The sequence below is a fragment of the Belonocnema kinseyi genome, chromosome 10 (assembly GCF_010883055.1).
Source record: "Belonocnema kinseyi isolate 2016_QV_RU_SX_M_011 chromosome 10, B_treatae_v1, whole genome shotgun sequence".
Lineage (NCBI taxonomy): Eukaryota > Metazoa > Arthropoda > Insecta > Hymenoptera > Cynipidae > Belonocnema > Belonocnema kinseyi.
Window position 1 is genome coordinate 112506621 of NC_046666.1, and position 12047 is coordinate 112518667.

A 12047-nucleotide genomic window follows, 5' to 3' on the forward strand; every position below is an offset into this window, starting at 1 on the left:
TAAATATTCATATTTTTGGTTTAAAAACTCATCTCTTTCTGAAGAAATTTTATCTTTTTTGGTTAAAAATACAACTATCTGGTTAAACATTAATCTTTTTCGGTTGAAAATTAAATTTTTGTTGAAAACTGAACGTTTTTGTAAACAATTCATATTTTCGACTCGAAAATTCAACAGTTCGGTAGAGAGTTGAACTATTTGGCTATAAATTTTTGTACTTTGTTGAAAATTCACCTTTTTTGGTAGAAAATCAATTTCTTTCGCTTAAAAATGCAACTGTTTGGTTGAAAATAATCTGTTTTAGTCAAGGATTCATATATATTGCTGAAAATTTGTTTATTTTTTTGTTAAATCCAACTCTTATTTGTCTTAAAGTAAATTCTTCTTTTCTTTAAATATCAACTAATACATTTTTCGTGGAAAATTAATCATTTTCAGTTAAAACTTTAACTGCTTTCTTAAAAGTTAATTTTTTGCTTAAAAATTCATAGTTTTAGTTAAAAATTTATTTCTTTTTTTGGTTAAAAATTAAATTTTTTAAATGAAAATTACTTATTTATATTGCAAATTTAACTGATTGATTAAAAATGCACTTTTTTGTTTAATATTGATTTGTGGTTGATTTTAAACTAATGCATCCAGATTATTACATTTTCCAAAATAGGTTTTTCAATTTTCACTAATCAAAGGAGAATTTAAATTGAATGATTTTTTCTACAAATGTTCATTGTTTTATTTTCAGGTATTATATTAATTTTAATAGCATACGTTCTATTATTCATACCTGTAGTTTCCCATAAATAATCCCTGATGAAGAAGCCTAAATTGGCTTTGAAACATGTTGGTCCCCGAGTAGCATAAAAAAGACGGAGAAAGAATAAGAGAAGAGTGAGCAATTGGTTTTTGGTTCAATCTTGCCCTTTTCTCCCTCTTTTGTCTTTGTTACAAAAATGTCTCTAATGAGCCGGAAAGGGGGAAGTTTTGTAAGTCTGATTTTTGATTTATGAATTCTTTCATACTCTGGTTTTAAGGCATTTAATGATTCATATGAAAGCAGATTTCATTTCGTATCTTAAATAAAAAATATTTATCTTCTCGGGTTGAATCTCCTCCTCTTTTGTACAAAATCCGTACTTTCGGCTCGAAAATTCAACAGTTTGGTAGACATTTGAACTATTTGGTTGAAAATGTATGTATTTTGTTAAAAATTCGCCATTTGTAGTAGAAAAACTATTTTTTTAGTTAAAAATGCAACTATTTGGTCGAAAATTAATCTCCTTTAGTTGAGGATTAAGTATTTTGTTGAAAACTCGTATTTGTTGGTTAGATATAAATTTTTTTTTAAATTAAATTCTTTTTTGCTAAAATGTCAACTATCACATTTTTCGTATAAAATTCATCTTTTAAGGTTAAAAATTCACTTTCTACTTTCTTAAAAATTAATTTTTTGGTTTTAAGATTCATAATTTTAGTTGATTTTCATTTTTTGTTGTTAAAGATTAATTCTTTTTAACTGAAAATTTAACTGTTTTGTTGAAAATTCAACTTTTTGCAGAAAATACCTCTTTTTGTTTTGAAAATTCAACAATTTCTAACAAAATTCGTTTTTTTTTTATTGAAAATTTTACTACTCCATTTTTGGTAAAAGATTGATCTTATTCATTTGGAAAAATAAACAATTAAAGTAAAAATGGTTCGAAACGACAAAATATAAACTAACAATTAATCAAATAAAATGTGGACTAGCAACACATCTATTGTTTAGACTATTTAGTTAAAAATTTATGTAATTTCTTGAAAATGCGTCTTCTTGGTAAAAAACGTATCTTCTTGGTTGAAAATTTAACTATCAGGTTAAAAATTTATGTATTTTATTGAATTAAACTTTAAGAATGTGGCTCAAAAATTCTTTTTTTAGAGGGCAACGATCACCCCATTTCCTTCCAAATCCGAAAATAGAGATTCCATCTTTTTTTTTATTTGAACAGGTGCCGGTTTTGACTTGAAGTTTCCCGTGTAAAATGCATGGGAAACCCCACTTTTTTGAGTGGACATCCTGCTACGCCTTTCTTCGAGCAGCGTTGTTCATACATCTCTTAACACACGAATCCGATTATACGAACAATTCTCTCATTTATGGTAGCTCTGAAGATTTTATAGATTTTATATATGTATATCTTTTCCTTCAAAGACACTAAAACAAGCAAACGATCAGATCTGGTTATTTCTTTTGTGCTGGAGTATCATTTATTGTTCCGTTATTAATTTGTATAAAGCCATTGTCTTTCATACATTCAAATTGCAATTTACCCCCGTATTACACGTACTATCCCACAAATCTTTAGCGTTGAGCAAAATACTATTTTTTTTTGTACTTCATCACTTACTCAATTCAACTGGCTCACTCTTCATTTCAAATAACCCCCTAAAATTAACAAATCATTAGGCCCAGCGGTAGATAGTGTTTTGAGAAGTTTTTTTATAGTACCTAAAAATTCTTTAAAACTTGATTGGGGGTTTGAATAGACAAGATCTTTGATTATTATTATTGCTTTCCGATTACGTTTTATTTTCTTGTACCCCGTAATGATAATGTTGGTTAAACGATTAATGTCGCCTACTATATGGTTATTCTTCGTACCCTGGACGCTTCTTGAACTGCCGGGCTGCTCATAATTATAAAGTCTTCCATACCAATTACTGTTTTCGAAAGGTCCACTTGTAATCTACGTTTCCGAGAGACATAGTATGTCATTAAATTTAACGTGATGTTGAAGATATTGACTGTTATCACGACCGTGCACATTTCCGGAGATTATATTTACTCATAACGTTGTATCTTGGGAATCCGATATACTCCACGCATCTACGTAGTTTGGTTCCTGAAAAATCCTACTCTAAATGTTTTCAATGAGAAAGTTTCGTTAGGGTGTCCCTTTCGATATATCCGAAATGCTCGAACAGATCAATTCCCAAACCGGTTTTTTTTAACAGTTCTAAAACTTACTTTTGCGTTAACGGATAATTCCTATTGCGTTTTGGAGCGAAATGTCCAACTGAAAAAAGAAAGAGGACAAATTTATGAAATATGTTGTTGAAGAATTAATCCGCTATTTTCCATAGGTTTAGAGTTATAATATATTGAAAAATCCCCACTTTTTTCGATTATCAGCGAAAAAATATTAAGTTTCAAAAAATACTGTGTATCTTCGCACCTAATTATTGCACGGGAAAGTGTTCCACAGGTAATTGAAAGTAGACTCAAATCTCTGTGAAAACAAAAAAATAACTATGTCCTATCTATAATAGGTCATACGTTATAATCTCTCAAAGTTGCCCATTTTTGCCTGTTTTTACGGCAAAAAAAGTGAAGTAAGTTTTTTAAAAATAAATAGTGTCTAGTTTACGTTAATGATGCCAGATAATGAAACAGTCTACAAAAATCTGCGCACATCTAAGAAAAAATCTCTTTAGACCTATTATTTTGGGAGTGGCAAGGTTTCAAATATTAATTTTTTGGTTGTATTTTAGAATAAAAATGGAGATTTCGTTTTTTTGGCAAATTTATCGTTTCCTGTGCATTCCACGGCAATATATATAGAGAATAAATAAAAGAGGTGTCAATTTAGAGTAAGTTAAAAAAAAGTCCTAGCCACAGTAGGTCCCGAGATATGACCTTAGAAAGTGCACTCTTCCTGCATAGAGGCATTTATCATATATAATACATCTTTTGCCAGTGATAAATAAATAATTATTTGTAAACAAATCTTGCGTTCAATATTCATGATTACTTTTTGGCCTTTTTACATTCTCATCAGAGAAGGTATTAGATTTGTGTAAAATTTGACCCCCCCCCCCCACTCTTTGTCAAATGTCCACGTTTTGAGACCCCCTGAATCCGAAAAATAGATTTTTACGAATATGTCTGTATGTATGTATGTATGTATGTATGTATGTATGTATGTATGCCTATCCGTGAGCACGATAACTTTTCAAAAAATCATTCGATCAGATTGGCCTCTGGTACACTCTTTTAGTGCCCTAAACTGAAGGTCAGGTTTGTTGGCCAGTTATTTTGGAAATAAAATTCCAAAAGTGAGCGCATTTTGAATATTTTTGCGACCACTTTTTTCAAAATTCAAAAATTTTCTGTACGGATGTTTATAGTATTCAAAAAGTTGAACAATTTATCCTAATGACTTTTTGCATAAAACAAAAAAATTACCAGAGTTACAGTATTTACAAAATACCAAAAAACAACGAAAATTAACCTTTTCAGCCAAATAACGGACAATATGAAAAAAGGCAAGAGAAGAAAAAGTTTGATCTTTAAATGCTCAACAAGATTATTATAACAACTTTTTGAATTTTCTTGAAAAATAAAAAATTCTAATTTTCACGGCATAAAAAATAATGGAAAATCCAAAAATTACATTTTTTCATGCAACAATTTTACAGTATTTCAAAGATTCTCAAATATATAAAGGCATTTTCCAAAAAAAAATTCGATTCTCAGGTATCAAAGAGAGAGCACCTGTTCGTATATAAAATTTAAAAGTTGAAAAACGGTAAGGCTGTAAAAATTAGTTTTATAATAATTTGTTATAAAAATATCTTGCCGTAAGTAAGTTGATTGAATGAATTGCGTTCTTCATTCATGAGTTTAAAATTGTTTTCCATTCTTTTTAAATATACACGCATCTGTGCAACACTCAAGAGATCAAGTGTTTGCACAAGATAATCATTTTAGATTTCACAGCTTGGTAAAATTATCTTGAGTGACTGTATTTTTATGACAGCGAAGGGCAGCAATGACCATCAGGGAAACTCTGGTCTCAACATTTTGAGATGATTACCATTGTTCGGAATTGACTGTCATATTTTATTAACTACATTGCTGACGTCCGCTAAATTATATTCATGGTTGTAAATAATATTTATAACCATGACTTATATTTAGCTAACATCCCTGATTCTTTCTTTCGTCGCCTGGGCATCCTAAGTACACCTGTCATTCGACTTACAATAAATTCCATTTCGCGCAGCCCCGTAAAAATGTTAAAGTCTCTATTAACACTTATAGCGCAAGCGCAGTTTAGCTGTTTGCCCGCTGCTCGAAGACTATTACCTGTGGAGAGTGAACCAATCGCGCGAAACACCCTCCCAGCAACATCACCAAAATGATTTTCGCTAATGAACCATCACTCGATACGTCGTGAATGGTGTGCCGCTGCTGAAGCAAAGCCCATAAAAGTACTGTCCACGAGACCCAGAAGTCAGATCTCCCGGGCTTCGGCTCAAGGTACATCTCCCTGGCCTCTTCGCTCAACCCCCAAATCAAGGACTTCCCTCCTGGATCTCACTTGATTGCTCCCGTCTGACACACCCTCTCCATCACCGTACCCACAACTGGACCACCCACCATACTTATAAACAGTACCCCTCTGCTCAGGGCATGCATTACTCTTAACGAAAAAAATTCCTCACTTCTAGGAGTGAATAAACAGCCAGTGGCGCCCATGATTCAACGGACTTCGACATGAACGACTTCGACATGTGGGAATCCCTCACACACCCCCGTCGATCTCTCAACCAGGAATTAAGCCCTGGAAATATTTTCAAGAGCATGGACTTCTCCCCGAACAGCATTCTCTACTTTAAGCCCTGTTGTGAACCTAGATACCCCTGAAAAAAAGACCCCTTGGAAAAAAACAAGGACCTGTGGGAAATATCCAACCCCCTGTGGGAAATCCACCTCTTTAACAAAATCAAGGCCCTATAGGAAATCACCCCCTTCAAATATTTTGCTTTCCCCATCAAGAATAAACTCCACATCATAAATCAACCTTCTGTATGACGCTCACTCCCAGTGGTAAATCGCCCCCTCATCGTTGTACAAATATATTCCCGTCAGAAATTATTGCCGCATTTCTACCAGGCAGACGACGGCGATTCCGAATAAGATATTGGCTGAGCACGATGTTACTGACAAAAACGTCTCCTTCCACCAAGACCCCAATGGGTACTCCTGCTACCATAGACTTGCGATTCCCAATAGGTACCCATGCTGGCCAGATCGCCCCAAGAGTCGTCATTACAATCAGGTTAAAGCCCACTGCCTCATTAGGCACCCAAGTTCATCTGGTTTATTCTAACCGTCAAGGGGCCAAGACAGATTTGTCATAAATGTTCTTGCAGGTCCCTCCAGCTTAGAAAGTATGTAGCGGGCGGCCTCTGAAAAGGTCCGAGCCCAATCCGTTGATCCGGATTCTCGACAAAGACCGTCCGGCGAAAAACTTCGTCGATGGCGGCCCTGAAAAAGACCCCGGATCAACTAAGATCTAATAAAGGGTATGAGGTTACGCCTAACCGTGTAGCCTCACAAAGACTGGGATCTTCACATTCCCGAGAGTCTTTATAACACCCGAACTTGACGTAACATTGCAACTGGGCTTACTCCCAGCGAAGTTCTTTTCGGAGCTAATCTCAAACGTCCTGGTGAATGGACCTTCCCAAGACCACCCGCACCCACTGAAAGTTCCAGGAACACCCGGATCTATAAAGTGAGGCAACATGAGGCCCAGTACCTAAAGAAAAAAGCGCCGAAAAAAGCCCCCAAAGAATCCGCGCGAAAATATGAAATCGGAGACCAATTCTTTGTCCGAAACCAACAACTCTTGGATGCCCAAAAAGGTTTTAATGCCGCTCTAGCACTCCTGTGCAACAGACCCTTCACTATTCTAGAATGGATTAGTGGACAGGTCTACGAAGTAGACCCGATCGAGGCCCCCAATGGATACCCCTGATATCCAGGTCTCAACAAACTCTAGGTCCCCAATGGATACCCCCCTGATATCTAGGTTTCAACCAACTCTAGGCCCCCAATGGATACCCTTGCTATCCAGGTCTCAACCAACTCTAGGCCCCAAACTGATACCCCTGATATCCAGATCGAAAAAACGAGGACCCTCTTCCCCAAAATCCCACACCACTGCCTTGTGAGGCACCCAGACTACATACCGGACCCATGACTCACTTAATCTCTCGAGTGTACCGACGAAACAGAGGACACCGAAGAAAAATGTCCGAACCAAGTCCGGTGGTCAGTCCACAACTTCAAGTCCCTCCGGTCCAGGAATACCATAGAGGGCGGCCGCTAAAAAGGCCCGAGATCAATCCGTTGATCCAGAATCTCGACATTCACTTGTCATTCGACTTAGAATAAAAGTCTCTATCGACACTCATAGCACAAGCGCAGTTTAGCTGTTTGCCCGCTGCTCGTAGACTATTACCTGTCGAGAGTGAATCACCCGAAACCCCCTCTCCATCACCGTGCCCACAACTGGACCACTCGCTTCCCCCAGTAGCATTTTTACAAATCCAAGGTACGCGATACCCTCCCCCCCGCATTATATCTCAAATCTAAAACTCTCAATACCCATTCGGCTAGAGTAAGACGCGAATTTACTATGTAAATAACATTAGCAATAAAACATCCACTTTCATCTTAAAATGACTTTGCTTTTCCTTTTTTAATTTAGTTTCCCTCTTCCATTTAGTTTAATACTTTTGAATAAGTCTCAACCCACAGACTGACCTTATTGTTTTATTTTAGTTTCACTCATTTAACATCGACTTTACCAGTTAGACTCTTAATTTCACATGTTTACATTTCAATGGAATTCTAATGTGACAGTGTTATCTATTTCTTCTCTTATTCTTATTCCTCTATCGTTGAGTCATATGCTTTCAATGAGTGAAAACTTTGCATAAAAAATGAGAACTTGTCTCGTCGTTTCGGTAGATAAGTTCGAAATAATAAGTGTGTATCAAATTTTATCAATGTATCAGATTGTCAAATTATTTAATATATACTAACTTGATTTTTAGGGCAATTTTTTAATATTGAAAAAAGTGTGTTGTATTCTTCAGCTAAGTGACCCATACTTCAATGTATTTGTCGTTAAAAAAGTTTGAAAACCTTACGTCTTTTTTCCAACTAAACTTCTCTCGCTCGCGTGCAACCATAGTAAGGCAATTCATACAGGCTAAAAGATCTGGTGATTGGCAGCTGCTCCTGGATTCCATGCCGAGAAATATGCCATATTTCCATGCTAGTGGACATTTCTTATATGCCGAATCAGGTCATCTTTACCTTTAGGAGATACTGAACCTCACACAAAAAGCGAAAGATGATCCTTTAAACAATGAGCTTCAGCAAATTATGGAAGAAGGATTTTTGACCATTCGCCAGTCCCACAAATTTTGATGTGAAATCTCATCGGACATGACAATCGAACAGTATCTAATGAGGCAGATCAAGTGTACAGTCGGACTTACCCACGGCACAGGGATTTCTGAGACTGTACTCGCTAAGTGGATTTTAACAATGCCTCTTGTCCTCGATATTGCAGAATCAATTTCAGATTTTTATGATACATCTTAAGGTACAACTGACCAGCACGTACATTCAAGACCATCACAAATTTGAGCAGATAATGCTGACATAAAAAAATTTAGTGATTGGTTCACGTCCCATCCTCATTTTGAACAAAGTACAAATATCACTTTTATCAGTACTGGTATTACGGGTAACAACAAAATTAACTGCCACAATGTCTTAGAAGTTGGCATGGAATTATTGAAAGCGAAATTCTATGCTTCTTTCAAGCCAGTTACGGATGAAGTTCACTTCGGAAAATATATTCATGGAATGGATGGTGGTTTCCTACTTCATCGGATAAGCTGGCAACAAAATGCAGATTTACGGACATTATCTTGATGTACACGGTCTATTTAAAGCGAGAATTTAAAATCCAAAGTGTCATCATCTTCGAGGACTATCCTGAGACTCCTGGAAAAAAAGGCATAAAAAATGCTGAACACCTACGACGTAAGGGAAGACAGATGGTTCCAAAAGTTCCTTTCAATGAATAAATGTCAGTAATCATGCCTATTGAGAAATTTCTCTCAAATGAGAAAAACAAGGTTCAGTTAATCAAACTTCTAACTTGCAAAGTTGTTGCTATTAGCTTTTCTGTACTGCAAGACGTTGAAGATAGCGCCACCTCTCAGAAACTATATTCTAGTAATATTTTTAAGTATCTAATGTTGAAGAAATACATAACGTTCATTTACGCATTTTGCCGATCGTACACTACACCAGCTTTCTTCTGAAAAGGCAAGGGAAAATTGTTGAACTTAATGAGCTCAGATGCAAATCTTCGTAAACTTGCCGACAAATTATTGAGCAATTAACCTGAACATGATTGCGTACAACAGTCTGGACAGAAGATTCTCCAAAGCATGTACAACTGAAACAAAATTGTTTTTGAGGCAGAATAATTCAGATACATGTGCTTCAAAAAAACTTCCGTGAGGAATACTTTCAACCTTGCTAGCCTAACACCTTCTGAAGAGACTGCTAAATACCACAGTCAAACATTGTGCTATCAAGTCCAATTTTGGAAGGGAAACAGCAACATTCTTCAGAGGATTCGGGATTCAAGGGGAGCGCCAACGGTTTGCAGCCGATAACCATGAAAATGGATCCCATACCTGCAGATCTACTGCAAACTATTTCTTGCGAGTGAACTCAGGACTGTTCGGGAAGATGCACACGCAAGAAGATGAGGCTTCATTGCTCAGACATCTGTGCCAATTGCTGCGGCAAATCATATTCTAACATCTTACAGCCAGAAATAGAGGGATGACGAAAACATAGACATGAATGAGGAACCTTCTATATTGTTGGATGAGAAGAACCTTAACGAAGACAGGGGCGAAGATGTAGAGGAAATCGCATCCAAGCGTATGCGCTTGAATTAAAGACAATGGAAAAAGACAAACTAACAGAAGTTAGTGGATGAAGCCTCCCGTGAATACCACTAGAAAAAAAAAACTCGCCAAAAACTCGACCTCTTGGGTGGTGTGTAAGTAAGTATTTCCATACAAAGTAATCCATTCAATCATTTATTTACAACTTGGTTGATTATTGAATTAAATTTGATATGCCATTATTTTCAACTAATCAATTATATACTTATTTTTATTGCGAAAAAATTTGGATGCAATATTATGTAAAATTTACAGAAATCACTGCGAATTAGAATCATCGCCGCCCTCCGCAGGTCATAAAACTACAGTCATTCAAGATAATTTTACCAAGCTTGGAAATCTAAAATACTTATCTTGTACAAAACTTGATCTCTTGAGTGTTGTGCGAATGCGTCTACATTTAAAAAAATGGAAAACAATTTTGAACATATGAATGATGAACGTAATTTATTCAATTAAAAAGCTCAATAATAAATCATGTTTTTATCCAAGTGATGAATAACAATTTATTTTTTATTTGATCCCGTAAACACCTCCCACCACTCGCCACTACATCTCTATTTTTATCTAACACTTACGGTTCACGAGATAATTGTTTTTAAAAATAACAATAATTAAAGGTTCCTCTCAGGTCCCAGTGGAACGTTCCCAAGTGCCGGACATTTGACACGCCCAGGGAAAGTTCCTGGAACGTTCCACTACAACGTTCCGAAAGTTCCCGCGGAAAGTTCCAGGAACGTTCTGTGCTATTAGAGTTATGACCTATTATAGGTAGAACATTGTTCTTTTTATTATAACTCGGAACCTATGGAAGATAATGGATTATTTTTTCCTCAACAATGGGAATTAACCCAATTTTTTCATAATTTTGTCATCTTTCTTTTTCTGTTGGACATTTGACTGTAAAATGCAATGAGAATTATCCATCCACCCAAAAGTAAGTTTTGGGACTGTTTAACAAAAAAAAACCCGGCCTGGCAATCGATCGGTTCTAGAATTTTTGATATTTAAGAAGGGACACCTTAACGAAACCTTCGCATTAGAAACATTGGAAGTTGGACTTTTTTGGAAATTCCACTTATTAATTCGACGTAATGTCTGGACCAATACTCTTGTTGAAACTTTAGTCGAGGTTGGGGACATTTTTCGGGGTGAGAAATCTTTGGATATTTTCACTCTACTTTGGCTTTTTGTTATTTCCTGAGCGTGAAAAATCATTTTGTTTGCTTTTTTTGTTGCTTTTCGAACTTCGATGTGAGGATGCAGACTTAGAGCTGCGATTACTGAATTTTTTCTAAATCATTATTTACTTTTTGTAATTCACTGCACTTAACTCGAACTTCACTCAGTTTCTGTCTGTATTCTTCCTGCGTAGCTATTAGGGTTATAGTGTCTGATTCCATATTTTATATTTTTGCACTACTTCTTGAGATATCCTTTTTAATTGTGCATCATTAGATTATATACATCATTTACTGATACCTCCATCGCGACTTGAGTACTACCATTTACATCTTTCCACTTACTATTAATACGTGTTTTCAAAAATGTGTAAATCTGAAGGTATTCACTGTATTTTTGAAACAATGAAACTAATTTAATTATTTAAATCATTTATTTTAATTAATTTCTTTTTTTAATATTCTCACCTTATCTTTCTCCTTTTTTATTCTCCATCATGTTTCGTATATCATCATGAAAGTGCATAGAATTTTTTAGTCGATTTTTATGTGCTCATGCATATGATTGAAAACGAGATGTCTATAATGTATTTCATTCATTTTAACTAATTTTGTAAAAAGCTGTGTCCGTTACACCAGCGAAATTTTATTTGTGTGAAGTCATTTTCTCATTTATATAAAAAATAAATTTGCTAATATCTGGAATTAGCAAACTGGCACGAAATTAAATTATTCCTTAAAGATTAAGCTTGAACTGTCTCTAAAGAAAAATCGCTTATAAACGTTTTTGTTGGTTTAACAGTAAAAAATGTTAACTCTACACAAGCGACACGCAAATTTTGTGACAAACATTACGTTCCAATGACAATGTTCCTATACACTCTAAGTCACAAATAAGCTTATCTCATGGTCAATTAATCTTAATCCTACCATAAACCACAAAAGAGAAAGCAGCACATCAAATTTATTGATTACAGAGAATTCCCCATACATACATACTTCAAGTATCATAAATATTTTAACTTAAAC

At 35.3% G+C, this 12047-nt stretch overlaps 1 protein-coding gene across 4 annotated transcripts in view; it reads right to left on the reverse strand.

Moving 5' to 3' along the window:
• Positions 1 to 12047, reverse strand: part of LOC117182072 (protein downstream neighbor of son homolog) — a 240330-nt gene that overhangs the window by 199999 nt on the left and 28284 nt on the right. The window contains exon 2 of one of the 4 annotated variants that reach the window (XM_033375099.1): positions 3008 to 3056. The exons of the other annotated variants lie outside the window; for them this stretch is intronic. The gene's annotated coding sequence lies outside the window, so the exon portion shown is untranslated. The remainder of the gene's footprint in view (positions 1 to 3007; positions 3057 to 12047) is intronic. 4 annotated transcript variants of the gene reach the window in all.